The sequence below is a fragment of the Falco peregrinus genome, chromosome 5, assembly GCF_023634155.1.
Source record: "Falco peregrinus isolate bFalPer1 chromosome 5, bFalPer1.pri, whole genome shotgun sequence".
Taxonomy (NCBI): domain Eukaryota; kingdom Metazoa; phylum Chordata; class Aves; order Falconiformes; family Falconidae; genus Falco; species Falco peregrinus.
The window spans coordinates 115,010,194-115,024,229 of record NC_073725.1 but is presented as its reverse complement, the minus strand read 5'-3'; the positions used below and the strand labels follow the sequence as shown (position 1 = coordinate 115,024,229).

The 14,036-nt window shown below is 44.6% G+C and overlaps 1 protein-coding gene and 1 long non-coding RNA gene across 4 annotated transcripts in view; one reads left to right on the top strand and one right to left on the bottom strand.

The window, feature by feature from the left end:
• CACNA2D2 (calcium voltage-gated channel auxiliary subunit alpha2delta 2) overlaps positions 1-7,483 on the bottom strand; it is a 454,520-nt gene extending 447,037 nt beyond the window's left edge. For all 3 annotated transcript variants that reach the window (XM_055804987.1, XM_055804990.1, XM_055804989.1), the window contains exon 1: positions 7,477-7,483. The gene's annotated coding sequence lies outside the window, so the exon portion shown is untranslated. The remainder of the gene's footprint in view (positions 1-7,476) is intronic.
• LOC114011467 (uncharacterized) overlaps positions 1-14,036 on the top strand; it is a 75,120-nt gene that overhangs the window by 6,574 nt on the left and 54,510 nt on the right. The window contains exon 2 of the long non-coding RNA XR_008747368.1: positions 268-352. This is a non-coding gene — a long non-coding RNA (uncharacterized LOC114011467). The remainder of the gene's footprint in view (positions 1-267; positions 353-14,036) is intronic.

Below are 14,036 nucleotides of genomic sequence, written 5' to 3'. Positions count from 1 at the left end.
TAAAATTTCCTATGAGGACACTGTGTCCCAGATTTTGAGTTTTAGAAATGTTTTGCTCTGGGATTTCTGAATTTTTGTTTTGAGTTATATCCATTTTAAGTTGTTGTATTGCTTATGCTTACTGCTGATTTGCTAAGTAAAGACTAACAGTAAGTCACAGTATGTATATAAGAAAGTAGTAGTTACCTCTTTTTTTTTTTTTTTCTTTTTTTAATCAGTAAAAGCAGCTGCTGCTTAATGACTGAAACATCTTATCTTATTCTCTAGAACAAGAAGTCCCTTGCTTACAATGTAACAAAAGTCTGGCACTGACATTACAACACCCAGGAATTGCCTTCATCTAGAAAAGCAGGTAACATTTCATTCTGTAGTAAGTAACTCATCTTAATGATCTAAAAAGTAATAAAATATTTCACTAGTTCTGTCATGTTAGGGCAAAGTAATAACAATGCATGTGGGACAAAAACCTCTAAGATAAAACATGTACAATTTGCAAGTGCTGAAGTAGAGCTTCTGAACTGCCAGAAACAAAGTTGTTCCAAGTAGATTTGGCAGGAACTTTTACGAAAATCAATAGCTCCTTCAGGAAAAAAAACTTTTTAAAAAATCTGTTCTTAAAAGAAGTTCTTCTCAAGAGTGTGTTTTGATGGTGCTTTTCTACTAGCTATGTTTCTGTCCCAGCAAAGGCACTTTTTGTTATGCTCCTTAGCACTGTGAGTAGAGATGACTTAAACCTTTCTGACTGGGAGTTAAACCCAAATCTCCATAGTGAAGGTCCTAAAAATTCCCTCAATGCACAATCTGCCCTTCTCTGGCTCCCGCACTGCTTTTGTACTGCTTGTAACACATCGTGTCAGGTATGAAATAATTCCCCTTATCCTGAGGCAGGAGCACGCTGTTCAAACAGCTGCTGTCCTTCCTGCCCCTTACACAGGGAAAGGATAGTGCTCTCACTGCTGGACCTCTTCTGTGGAGGCCTCCGTCCACGCGGAGGAAACAGCAAGTGTTGTCATGCCTGTTTTATCTTTTCTGAGGTTCTGCCCAAACAAGCAACACAAATAAGTTCCAGAAAAAAACAGGGTGGCCTCAGCACGGAAGGTAGTTTGCATGACCAGGAGACCACAAAATTAATAGAGGCAAGGTTTCCTTTCCTTTCATGCTTTGTGTTAAGATGCAATGACTAGTGGATGGGCCTTTGCTGCCTTTGTGGAGGAAAGTGTGTCTGTGGTTGCCTTTCATCACTCATCACCGCAGACACTGGTGGGAAGCCACAGTTGGGGAACAAATTCCAGTGTGGCTCACAGCACAGATAAACTTTATCAGTCTTAAATTAAATCCATGCACCTATTACACCGTATAGCTAAAAGAAGACAAACTGATACCACAGAAGCAGCTTGCGTGTGTGTTTTAAGCAAGCATGTTCAATTTGGGAATAGCATCCACAGTGGGGAGCAGATCTGGGCTGTCGCATGGCAAAGAACTCCAGTGGGAATGGGATTTATAAGTAGGATATTTTCATGGGAGTTGGTACACAATCCAGGCATCAATAGTTTTAAGATGTAAAGAGACCAGCAGAAGAAGCATGAGTCAGCAGTATGCTGCCGAAGCTGGTCTGCCCTTAGCAAGACACAGCTGCTATGTTCCCCCTACTCCACTGATTTAAAAGCTATTTTACTTAATAGTATTGCGAAAGAAACTCTTAGCTAACAGGGAGGGCTGAGCTCTCCAGAAGTCAGAAGTAAAGGTGCTGACAGCTTTGTTGCAAATGCAGAGATAAGAAGATGAGTGACAGGTTTTGAGTCAGTGTAGAACAAGCAGATTTCATGAACTAGTTTATGCTGTGTGACCTTAATGCCAGTATTACTGCAAGGTCTGGGAGCAGTGCATCAAGCAAAGACAGGGTGTGAGGGCAGTTTCTGGAACCATGCCTCTGAAATAGCATTGGACAAATTCCCATGGGTGTACTCCTCAGAATTTTATTTCCACAAGACAACAGATGTTCCCACTTGCCTCAATTCACAGAATTAGATTGAGGGTTGGAGAATGGAAGTATTGGTTATTCCCTAGGCTGAGATCTGGGTTTAGCTATGTCCAAATAAATTCTTTATGCAAGTATGAAAATGCCTTTGCTTGTTCTTAAACGGTATTTAGTATGCCATTTTTGCCCTATCTGGATTTATGCTGGAAGTGGATCTTTGAAAGGCTAGGCAAAAGGCTGTAGTCTGGAGACATCACAGCTACGTGTACAACACTAGAAGCTACAGGGGAACCCTAATGTAATGAAGCCAGTTGAACAGGGAACTGGTGTTCCATTAGCAGGGAAGCCTGAGGAGAACTGGCCCGTGTCAGGAAAAGGATGTTCCTGTGCTTCATGGTAGCAGGGAAGGTTCAGTGCATGTATCTGACCATTTTGAAGGGGTTGTTTGGCTGCATTTTGGAGCTTGCAGAGTCTAGTTAAGGGCTATGTACTTCTGAGTAGGACAGAGGTCTAAGATTTGGGTGCCTAAGTGAGGCTCTGTCTTTCTGTCATCACTGACTGAGCCATAGAAGACCCAGGGTTGAAAGCTGGAGAGTCAAACCAACATGGTAAGGTTGCCCAGGAGGCATAGGATCAGGGGAGTTCTCTGTGGGCATTTGCTTGTTCTTATGTTGAGGAGTAGGGCAATGCAGCTGGTGCCTGCACTGTGTGTGGGAGAGCCCTGCGGAAAAGCAGAGAGCAAGGGACTGTGTGCCAGCACCAGCTTCATGCCATGTGTGTCCTCAGTCAGTGTGGGAATGATATGCACGAGGGGCTGACAGGTGGGCGTAGAGGAGGGAATGAGCAGAGTGCTGAGAAGGCTGCTGTAGGCAGCAGAGGAATTTTGATGGCAATAGGAATGTATGGTGAAGTGTCAGGGCTGATATGGTTGTAGGATAGTTTCAAGTAGACAGTCCTGCTACAGACAGGGATGTTTAAAACCAAGACACAAGAGTGTGCCAATAACACTGTGTACCGTTCTGTCAGAAAAATGTACTCGTTCAGGAGCAGGTGCAGAACAGGGCTAGGAGGGTAAGGGACAGAAAGCTCAGCAGATGAGAGAAAACTAAGAGATGGGTTTGTTTTACCTAGCAAAACAAAGACTGGGAGAGGAATGTGATGTCTCTTTATAAACACTTCATTGCAAAGTAAATACCAGAGGGGAAGAAAAGGTCTTTATTATAAAGATCAATGCTGGCATGAGGACAAATTGGTACAAATTTGCTATTAATAAACTTAGCCTGGAAATAAGATTTGCAACCACTAGAGGAGTGAGATTCTGGAGCAACCTCTCAAAGGGAGAAATGGAACCCAAAGGAGCTTTGTAAAGGAGCCTGAAGAGCCTGCAGTAGCAAAGGGAGAGTAAATCGAATCTCGTTTTATTTTGTGCGTGTTGATGCTATAGACAGCCTGACCCAATAGTCTATGCAGGAGGGCAAGTTGCAGTAGAAGAAGGAAGCAGCGGTCAGCAGCTGTAATTAAGAATCGATAGCCAGCTGCAGGAGATGGAGAGTTTCATGGCAGCTGAGCTGTGCAGATACCCAGCTTTGTGTTTACTGTTTAGGAACAGAGACATCACCAAATTGGGTAAGTTTAGAGCCTTTTCACAGCATCTTTTAGAAGCAAAACTTCCACAGGACTCACCTAAATCTTCCCTCTCCACCTCTCAGTTGCTGCCGTTTTCTGCTCTAGTCTGGCACAGATCTACATTGTGGCTGTAGCAGGGTAGCTTTGTCTCTGTGCCCCTAATTCCTCGTCCATAAAAGATTAGGATATGTTTTGGGACATATTTTGAGAATGCTTCCAGTTTTGCTGGAGAATTCCCAAGAGAGCCTTTTGGCATGAAATTCTAGAGGGAAGGTTAGCAAAGCTTAGGAGAGCTGCCTTTGTCAGAGGAGATGCTAGGAATCCTGCAAACCAGCTTGTTGGTTTGCAACAAGCTTGAAATGCTATCAGTAAATTTTTGGATTAAGAGAAAATGAAAGTGGTTTGGAAATTACAATGTTATCTTGGGTCAGATCTGAGGAATGCTTACCTATAGGACAAGCTGAACTTTTCAGGCTAGAAAATGAGAGGAAAATGCAAATAGATAAGCAAAAAAACAACGAGCTACAAGAACTTCAGCCCTTAATGGTGGTACACAGAAGGGTATTCCCAGAAATGGCAGTTCTTTGGAACTGGACTGAAGAATGCAAGAAGCAATCAATGAATAGAAGATGCATCTGCACAGAAACATGAGGAATGACAGAAGGGATAGTAGGGGAAGCAGAGCAAGTATCTTTTTTCAGCCCCTAATCAAACACGAGCATTCAGTGCAAGAGACAGTTTACTCCCCATTCCTTCTGGCTGCAGACCTGGAGACCATCAGAGATATATGGCAGAAAGCTGGAGGAGCACTATTGCCCATATGAAGAAAAAAATCTGCTGCTGCTTTGAATTTTGCTGCAATATCCATGGTGTAGCTGTGCTGAGTTTTGTTTTCTGTGCAGCATTTTTTTTCTTACTAATAGATTTTACTTATTTGTCCCCAGACTTGGCAATAAAAGTAAGCAGAGCTTTGGAAAGTTGCCATTAATCGATGGAGTCAGTGCACTGGAGTAATAAAGTGAATATAAAAATCTCATTTCCCAGAGGAGGCTCTTACCCGACAACGTGAGAAGTCATAGGTCTTTCAGAAGTGGCCAACTTCTCTTGCCTCCATCTAATTAAGGCATTCTGTCTTTGCATTTTCAAGTGATCATGGGACCAGAAGGGAATTTTAGTAAGGAGAGGGAAATCAGTGAGGGACTGACACCAATATGATTTAATAGTTGGCAAGGACAACAAATCCTAGTCCTCCTCTGCAGCCCAGCTTGACACCTGTAGTCCTTGAAGAAGGACAGAAACTTGAGCTCTTCGCTTACGGGCCATTTGGCCCATTTATGGTGAAGTTAACTGTCCTGTGCACATGCTGATTTGGTACCTTGTTTTTATGGTTTTCTGTTGGTGCACAGAAATAGTGTGATTAAAGCCAGGCCCGTGGGATGCATGACCTGCAGTTGCTATTGACTTTGAGGAATGTTTCTCCCCATTCGACCTGACAGGTCAACAGAGGATTGAATCCTGGTGTTACTTACTAAAAATGAAGTTACTCAAAACTGTATTCTAACATATCCTGTTTGGAAATGAGCACAATCTTACCCTAACTCTTCTCAGCAGTGTCCTTCAACATTACAACAACAAAGTTGATGGTCAAAAAAGGTTACTAGTAGACTGGCATAATAAGTTAAGACTGTTTCATCGGCTGAAGGTTATCAATTTGAAATAATCTGAATTTGTTAATGCAATAACTCCTACAACATTACCTCACACTTCTGAGTATTTGAAGTGTTAAATATTCCAGATACCATTGTGGTAAGTCTGAATTTCTGTCTGGTTTCCAGAAGTTAAAACCTGTGTGTCGGATTCTGTGAGACCTAGATCTGTAGTCTGCAGGAAAAAAAAATCTCTTTTTCTGCAATATCTGAGAAATGGAGGTAGAGGCTTATTATTCAGTAGAGACAAAAGTTTTGTCCCCAGTTGTCCAAAAAATGCCTCTTCAGATATGACAAGAATATCTCTGTTCTAAGCTGTCTTAGGATGTTTGCATGAGCAGCATAGGGGCATTTGGAAGAATGCTGAGTAGCTCACAGTCTTTTCTCTTGGCAAATGGAAGAGGTGAATACAACAAATGCTGCTCACTAAGAAGCTGAAAGCCTCAAGAGAACATAACAAAGATTAATCTGTCTCCTTCTGAGGTATTCCACAATTTCCTTTTTACTTCTGTCAATTTAACTTAGAGCGTAGTCTGTATAGGGGATAGTCAAAACATATTTCTGTATTTCTTCCCATTTGTTTTCCTTTCTTCCTCTGCCACTCCATTCTTTCTTTTTTCTTTTTCTTTTTCTTCTTTCCTTCACAGCTTAAATGAAACCAAGTAAGGTGCTTGGTAAGTGTTGTACAGTTTTAATTTCTTTCCTTTCTAATTCTGTTAGTTAATGTAAGAAACTTTTGCATGTTGAGGAGCTGGTTTTTATATTAGTTCCAGCAAAACAGCAATAACAGAAACAAAGGGCTCAAATCTCATTTGTCTTCACTTTTTCTTATTGGCTATTCCAAACCAGAGCAATGGTTGTAAAAGAGGACTGAAAGAATTCTGAAAAATGAGTAGTTGTAAACTTGCAAGTTTTGCCCTGAGTGCATGCTCAGTTTTGAAACTTTCATTTTTGCAAGGTGTTTGAATTTAGAACAGTGAGTCCTCAAGAGTGTCCTCAACTTGTATTGAGAATCTGTCTCAGCTGTGGACGTTCCAGAATGGCAGTGCCCTCATAATAATGGAAACACTTGGAAAATGCTTGCCACGTCTTTTTACCTTGTGTCACTGCCACAACTCTTCACAAAATCACAGGGTTGGTCAGGGCTGGAAGGGACCTCTGGAGATCATCTAGTCCAAACTGCTAAACCAGGTTCAGCTAGAGCAGGTTGCACAGTGGCATCCAGGCAGGTTTTGAATGTTTCCAGAGAGATTTTTGTCTCTACAACCTCTCTGGGCAGCCAGTTCCAGTGCTCTTGTCACTCTCAAGGTAAAGAGTTTCTGCCTCATATTCAGAAGGAACTTCTTGTGTTGCCGTTTGTGCCCACTGCCCCTTGTCCTGCTGCTGGGCACCACTGAAAAGAGCCTGGCCCCGTCCTGTTGACACTCACCCTTAAGATACCTGTAGGCATTGATAAGCTCCCCTCTCAGTGTTCTCCAGGCTGAACAGGCCCAGCTCGCTCAGCCTTTCCTGAGAAGGAAGATGCTCCAGTCCCCTCACAACCTTCGTAGCCTCCGCTGGACCCTCTCCAGTAGTTCCCTGTCTCCTGAACCGGAGCCCAGCACTGGACACAGCACTCCAAACACAGCCTCACCAGGGCGGAGCAGAGGGGGAGGGTCACCTTCCTCGACCTGCTGGCCACGCTCCTCCTAATGCGCCCCAGGATGATCCCACTGGCCTTCTTGTCCCCCAGGACACGCTGCTGGCCCACGGGCAACTTGCTGCCCACCAGAACGCCCAGGTCCTTCTCTGCAGAGCTGCCTTCCAGCAGGTCAAGCCCAGCCTGTACTGGTGTGGGCGCTGGTTCCTCCCAGGTGCAGGACCTCACACTTGCCCTTACTGAGCTTCATTAGCCTCCTCTCTGCCCAGCTCTCCAGCCTGCCCAGGTCTCGCTGAATGGCAGTGCAGCCTTCTGGCTCATCAGCCACTCCTTCCAGTTCCGTATCACCCGCAAACTTGCAAGGGTGTGCTCTGTCCCTCCATCCAGGTCACTGATGGATGAGTTGAACAGAAGCAGACCCAGCACTGACCCCTGGAAACACCACGAGCTACAGGCCTCCAGCTCGACCGTGCTGCTGATCACAACCCTCCGAGCTCTGCCACCCGCCAGCTCTCAGCCCACCGCACTGGCCGCTCACCCAGTCCACACTTCGTGAGTTTACATATGAAGATGTTATGGGAGACATGTCAGCAGCCTTGCTGAGGTCAAGGTAGACAATGTCCACTCCCCTCGACTACCCAGTCAGTACTAGCCACGGAAGGCTATCAGGTTGGTCAGGCATGATTTCCCCTTGGCAAATCCATGTTGACTGTTCCTGATGACCTTTTCCTTCACGTACTTCAAGATGACTGCCAGGATGAGCTGTTCCGTCACTTTTCCAGGGATGGAGGTGAAGTGACCAGCTTTTAGTTTCCTTGGTCCTCCTCCTTGCCCTTTTTGAAGACTGGAGTGACACTGGATTTCTTCCAGTCCTCAGGCACCTCTCCTGCTCTCCATGATCTTCCAAAGATAATGGAGAGTGGCTTGGCAGTAACACCTGCCAGCTCCCTCAGCACTTGGAGGTGCATCCCATTGGGGCCCATGGATCTGTGGGTATTAGACTTGCTTAATTGGTCTCTCACATGATCCTCCTGGATGAAGGGTAAGTCTTCCTTTCTCCAGACTTCCTCTCGTGCCTCCTGGGAAACTGGAGAGCCAGCCTTGGCAGTGAAAACCGAAGCAAAGAAGGCATTCAGTAACCCCACCTTCTCCATGTCTTTCATCACCAGAGCACCCACCTCATTCAGCAGCGGGCCCACATTTTCCATAGTCATCCTTTTCCTGCTGATGTACCTGAAGAAACCCTTCTTGGTATCCTTGACCTCCCTCACTAGATTTAATTCCAAATGGACCCTAGCCTTCCTTATCCGCTCTGCATGTTATGACCACATCTCTGTATTCCTCCCAGGTAAAAAATCCCTTCTTTCATGTCCTGTGAATGTCGTTCTTCTGTTTGAGGTTTGACAAAAGCTTCTTGCTCATCTATGCAGGCTTCCTGCCCCCTTTGCTCAATTTCCTACTCATGGGGTTGCACCTATCTTGAACTTGGAGGAAGTGATGCTTGAATATTAGACAGCTCTCTTGGGACCCCCTACCCTCTAGGGCTGTAACCCATGGGATTTCTTCAAGTAGGTCCTTGAAGAGGCCAAAGTTACCTCTCCTGAAGTCCAGGGTTGCAATCCTACTTATTGTCCTGCTTCCTCCATGCAGGATCCTGAACTCTAGCACGTTGTCATCACTGCAGCCAAGGCTGCCCCCAACTTTCACATCCCAACCACCCCTTCTTTGTGAAGACAAGGTCTAAGAGCACACCTTGCCTTGTTGGCTCCTCCACCACCTGCATCAAAAAGTTATCATCAGCGCTCTGCAGGAAGCTGTCTTTCCAACAGATACCAAGGAGGTTGAAGTCCCCCATGAGAACCAGGGCCTATGGTTGTGAGACTACTGCCAGTTGTCTGTAGAAGGCCTCATCAGCTTCCTCTTCCTCATCAGGTGGGACACAACAGTGTCCCCCATGTTGGCCTGCCCCTTCATCTCGACTTGTCCTGCATCCCCCCAAGGGAGAGCTTGATACATTCCAGTTGCTCCTTCACATAAAGAGCCACTCCACCACCTCTCCCTGCTGGCCTGTCTTCCCTAAAAAGTACACAGCCATCCATGACAGCATTCCAGCCGTGTGAGCTATCCCACCATGTCTCTGTAATTGCAATAAGATCATGGCCCTGCAACCGCACACAGATCTTTCATTCTTCCTGTTTATTCCCCATGCTGCGTGCGTTGGTGTACGGGCATTTCAGAGTGGTGCTCGAGCACACAGGTTTCCCAGGAGGGGTGCAAGAGGATCCACCACAGTGATGCACACCCTTGTGTCACAAGGCTGGCTTTCTGATACTCATCTTGGGAGGCAGCTAGGGTACATACATCACTGCTCTGGTTGGTCTGGCTTGTTCCCCAGTTGGATGTGACAGCATGAGCATTGCCACATTGGATCCCTTCCCCTGAGTCCTTCAGTTGAAAGCTTGCCTCACCAAGTTGGCCAGCCTGCTGCCAAAGATTCCCTTGCCTCCTCTAGGCAAATGGATCCCATCCCTCCCTAACAGGCTATAGTCAAAGAATGTCCCATTGTCATAGAAGCCAAACCCTTCACAACGGTATCAACTGCGAAGCCAGAAGCTGATGTGCATTATATGCCTATTTCTGGTTGCACTCCTTCCTCTTACTGGTAAAATGGAAGAGAAAGTAACTTGGGCACAAAAATTTTTCGCCTGCACCCCCAGGGCTTTATAGTCTTCCTTGATTTTGCCCAGGTTCTGGCTTGTGCATGGCGGTTGCCTGCTGCCTGTATGAGTTAGCCACAAAATCATTTTAGTCTGGTTCACACAATCACAAGGGCTGACCTACAGACTCGAGAGCTTTGTAGAAGCAAACAGTGAGTGTCAAACCCTGCTCTCAGTTGGATGGAAAATCAGACATCCATGGAACAACCCAAGCAGACTTCTCCAATAAGAAAAGAAATTTGAATGTTATTTGCTAGTTAGCAGAGATAGCTGGGTTGAAAGAAATTTCAAGGCATTTTTTCTAATCAGGGGGTCCTTTTTCCACACACACATACAGTCCTGCTTATCCGGTCAGAATGACACACTCAGCGCCTTCCTCAAGCTGAGTTTCAGTCTTTCCACATACTTCTGCTACTGGTGGCAGTCGTTGCAAAGGGGTTCTTGAACCTGTTCACTTCTTGTTGCATTAGCTTCAGCCTGACAATAAGTAATGAAGGGTGGAGTGTGTGAATCCCAGTGAGTGTGTTCATAATTTCACATTGAAGAACTGGTTGAGTTGGGAGTGTATTGCACAAGATGTATTGAAAAACCCAGCTACAGTGTCCCTGTAATCTGAATGCTCCTATTCATGATTGTCAAGGTTTGTCCGTTAAAAGGATAAAACACCTGCACTGAATAATGTAAGGTCTTTATCCTAGAAGTTACATTCCCCACTTGTGGCTCACTTAAGACATAAGCGCAACTCTGATAATAAAGGACACCCCATCTCCTGTCCTGTCTTCCCACCTGCCATTCCTGTCTCCACAATGAGCTTAGCAGCTGGGTCGTTCTTTGTGCTGGTACAGCATGTTCAGTTGTGCTGAGGTGGTTTCTTGCTGCCATGAAGGAAAAAGTTAAGGACTGAAATGAGCTCTGCCATCATCTGTAAGGCAGTAGGAGCCTGGTGCTGCTTCTGCTTTGCAGAATTCCAGCACCTGATGGACTGGACCTTGCCACCTTCCCTGAAAGACAAGCCAGTTGTGGGGGATTTAAAATTCCCTTCCCTACGGCAGATGGGAAATGTTGCAGGATGGAACTCAGCACTTCCCTGTGGCTTGGTTCAGATCCAAGTGATACGAGCCTGTTCTTGAAATATGTCAATTATAACCAGTGCCATGGCATCATATTTTGTACCACTTTCTCTAGAAATATCTGAGAGGGCAAATCTTGGTCATTTTGGATGTGGAGAGTCTCTCATGCTTGGTTCAATTACTGGTTGCAGTCTCATTGTGAGGATGCAGCAGATTGAAAGAAGGAGCAGATGGCATTAGAAGATGGATTAATAAAATGAGGAAGAAGGCTGCAGACGGTGGGGAATTACCCCCCGTTTCCCTTTTCCTGGGTAGGCATGGACTTCTACAGTCTTTGTAATACAGAGCTCAGTGCCTGGCTGAGAAGTATGGTCCAGCTACTGAGGTGGATGTGGTTTTTAATGTCTGCTTCTCTGGCTAGGATTATGGATAATGACACTTCTTTTTAACATCTGAATGCAAGGGAGTCTGCATTCTGTGCTGTCTGCTGCCCAAAGGTTAGATATAAATGTAGCTGAACAGTCAGGGAGGAGGAGAAAGGGATGTTTATGTGATGCTGAAGTCTATTCAAGGCAATAGTGCCAGACTCCGGGGAGGAAATTCACTTGAGGAAGCAAATTAACATGATGTAATGCTCTGAGAAAAAACAATACAAATCAGGAACTGCACTAGCCTCACTGTTGTGCCTTTCAGTCTGACTCTTCTGTGCTGCTGTTGACCAGGAGGAGCAATGCTAAACAGTCCATGCAGGTGATGAGGCATTTGCCTTTCATTTCACTGGATCAGGGTAAGAGATGTTGTATAGAGACAGGACATCATCTAGTCAAAGTGAAGTTTAGCTGCAAATATCATGGCACATCACAGCGATGTTTGTGTGAGATACTTCTTCTAACCTCTCACTGTGAAGGTGTAGAGCTTCTTGTTTTAACGACTTTTCTGAAATGCATACACCTTCACCATGCTTGAGCCATTCACAGTGGCAGCTGTTGGAAGTATCTGAAATGCAACCATGCAGACTGACCTGTTGCACAATCTTGGTCTACAACACACCTGCAATTTTCCGCCCTAATTCCTAACAGGGCAGGGAGGGGTTAATGGTACTGTGACTTATGCCAAGTGACTCTTGACCTGCCAGTTGCCTGCCCAGCTCTGATAAAATCTCCGCAAAGAGGCTTTGATGGATCACTTGCTCTGATCATACCAGCTCAAGTGGGTGCTTGTCTTCAGACTCCTGAATCTACTGGCAGACACCTTATTTGAAGATTTGAAGTCGACAGCTCACCAAGCTTACGGGCTTTTCAGTGACTTCAGCAGAAGGATACCTAAGAGCTGTATTTATGATGTAACATACTGTGTCATAGGTTGAGAAGCACCTGGAATTTTTTTTTTTTTGTTCTCTTTGAAGTGACAACAAAAAACAACTACCAGATTATCTGAAAATATTCTGGTTCTTGAGCCTGTGTCTGTTGGGTTCTGCCATGATCCATGTTGGGAATGGGTGACCTCTGTGAAGTACTTAAGCAATTGGATTGGTAACTAGGGGACATCTGTGACAAACGGCCTTTTCACCTGGCTGGTGAGGGCTGCTAAATGCTTGCCCTTTGTGCAGGTGCTGCTCAGAACCGGGCAGGTGCTGGGTGTTAGCTGGGAGTAGGTCTCCTGCAGAGACCACCTGGAGCAGCCTGGGCACAGATCTGATTTGCAGTAGTGCTTCTTTACGTCTCTGTGGCAGAGGGTGTCTCAAAGTAGGAATGAATTAATTTTTCATCTGTTTGACCTCCTTTACTCACTGTAGTGAGATACAGAGTAGTAGAGAGGCACTGTGACATGAAGATGAAGCAGTTTGATCAGTTCTGGTCAGGACAATGGTGGTGATGAGGCTGCAGCAGTGTGCTCACAAAATGGTGCTGCATTAACTTTGTGTTGATTTATTCCAATGCTAGCACTGTTTGTTCCCATGCAAGCAAGGAAGGAAGGAGAACTGTGCTTAATATTCATTTTCAGCATTGCAGTTAATTGTAGAGTTCTCTGAAAAGTGAGGATGTTCCCTTTCCTAGTGTTCTTCCCTCTGTTAAATTAAGCACAGGTGAAATCATTGACTTTCCAAGATAACTATCAGCACAAGGTCATTTTTGTGTTGTCTTGCTCTTCCATGTGTATTAAAAGGAAACAAATTCAGCCTTACTTGTCTGCCTGAACGATGAGGTGTAAATATAGTTCTCATTCTTTTCTTCAGAAAGGAGAGTCAGACCAACCCTGATAGCCTTTGAAAACTGAAATGTTTGGGTTTTAATATATGTAAAAAACAAAAGAGTTTTATGTTGATCTACACAAGAATTGGAAAAATAACCATAGTCCTTAAAAATGCTGGGAGAGAAAAGTATTTTTCATATAATTGAAAACATTTGATTTTATTAAAAAGATCATTCTTTAACGCCAAGTTCCAGTTTATGTTTTTACCTGCATTGATTCCATATTACTGCTTATTTGTGGTTTGAACAGCAGATTGTGCATTACACTTAACTGTAAGATGGTTGTTGCAGCATAGATCACTCTGAGCTCTGCTTATCTGTATGTAATAGCTGTCCCTCAGCCTGGTTCAGACTTGCAGCAGGCATTTATGTTTATTTGATAGGTGAGATCAACTCCTTATTCTTTGTGATCAAATAAGAGATATAGAAAAGAAAGTGTAGTGTGTAAAATAATAATATGCTCAGTACAACCTTTATATAACAAAAATTGTACAAGGTACACAGTGATCCAGTTAACAGCGGAGCATGAAAATGTGCTATGCTAGTAAGTTTGGGAAAGGAAAAGTATCTGTAGGAAAACCTAAACACCAGGATTGTGTGACAAAGTTACCAATTTCACTTCTGTAGTGGAATGACAGTATACACAGCCATTTCTTTTCTTTGAACAGTGTTGCTGGGTTTTAACAGACCAGCATATTTTGTTTGGAAGGGTAGTCCCGGGTTTCAAATAATACCTCGGATCTCTGTGATAAAAGGGGGACCTCTGAGCTGCTGGTTTCCTGTCCCTGTTCAGATGAAATACTCTGGCCCCATAAATGTGGGCAGCCTCAGTCTTGTGCTCTGTAAGTGAGCACTGCTGGGATTTTATATCACTCACAAAAATGTATACATTTGTATACCACAAACAAATGATTTGGTGGTGGTTGAATTTTGTTACTTGGAAGAGGCACTGAGATGTAAAACCAGGAGGACTTCACATCGTATTTCTTCCCCAAGAAAGTGCCTCTGTGGTGCAGGCTGCTCCATGTTCCGTGGTGGTCATGCCTGC